The sequence below is a fragment of the Rhinopithecus roxellana genome, chromosome 4, assembly GCF_007565055.1.
Source record: "Rhinopithecus roxellana isolate Shanxi Qingling chromosome 4, ASM756505v1, whole genome shotgun sequence".
Lineage (NCBI taxonomy): Eukaryota > Metazoa > Chordata > Mammalia > Primates > Cercopithecidae > Rhinopithecus > Rhinopithecus roxellana.
The window spans coordinates 165,087,992-165,089,392 of NC_044552.1; positions in this window are offsets into that span (position 1 = coordinate 165,087,992).

Below are 1,401 nucleotides of genomic sequence, written 5' to 3' on the forward strand. Positions count from 1 at the left end.
TATATATATATATATATATTTTTTTTTTTTTTTTTTATTTTTTTATTTTTTTTTTGAGAAAGAGTCTCACTCTGTTGCCCAGGCTGGAGTGCAGAGGCGTGATCTCAGCTCACTGCAACCTCCGCAGGAGAATTCAAGCAATTCTCCTGCTACAGCCTTCCAAGTAGCTGGGATTACAGGCATCCGCCACCATGCCTGGCTAATTTTTTGTAGAGATGGGGTTTTGAAATGTTGGCCAGGCTGGTCTCGAACTCCTGACCTCGGCCTCCCAAAGTGCTGGGATTACAGGTGTGAGTCACCATGCCCCGCCCTATTTTTAATTTATTAAGGAACCCTCACTGTTTTCTATACTAATTTACCTTCCCTCAACTGTGTAAAAAAATTTTGTTTTCTCCACATCCCCCCCCGCCAACACTTTTATTTTTTTGATACGAACCATTCTAACAGGTGTGAGGTGATATCTCATTGTGATTGTAATTTGCATTTCCCTGATGACTAGTGATGTTGACCATTTTTTTCATGTACCTGTTGGCTATTTGTATGTCTTTTAAGAAATACCTATTCAGGTCCTTTGCCCACTTAAAATCCAGTCAGTTATTTGTTTTCTTGCTATTGAGGTATTCAATTTCTTTATATATTCTGGATATTAACCATTTATTAGATATATGGTTTGCAGATATTTTTTCCCATTTCATAAGTTGTCTCTTCAACTCATGATTCTATCTATGGCTGTGCAGAAGCTTTTTAGTTTGATGTAATCTTATTTGTTTTTGCTTTTGTTGCCTATGCTTTTGGAATCATATAAAAAAATCATTGCCCAGACCAGTGCCATGAAGAGCTTTTCCCTTATGTTTTTCTCTTAGCAGTTTTACAGTTTCAGGTCTTATGTTTAAGTCTTCAATCCATTTTGAATTGATTTTTGTATATGGTGGGAGATGAGGGTCTAATATTGTACATGTCGATATCCAGTTTTCCCAGCACCATTTATTAAGGATTGTTCCTTCTCCATTGTATGTCCTTGACACTTTTGTCTAAAATTAACCAACCATAAGTGTATGGATTTATTTCTGGGCTCTCTGTTCTGTTCCATTGGCCTATGTGTCTGTTTTTATGCTAGTGCCATACTGTTTTGATCACTATAACTTCGTAGTATATTTTGAAGTTGGGTAATGTTATGTCTCCAACTTTGTTCTTTTTGCTCAAAATTGCATTGGCTTTTCACAGTCTGTGGCTCCATATGAATTTTAGGATTTTTTTTTTCTATTTCTGTGAAAAATGTCATTGCATTGCATCTGTAGATCACTGGGTAGTGTGGACATTTTAACAATATTCTTCCAATTCATGAACATGGGATAGCTTTTTGTTTATTTGTGTCATCTTCAATTTTTTGCTTTTATCAGT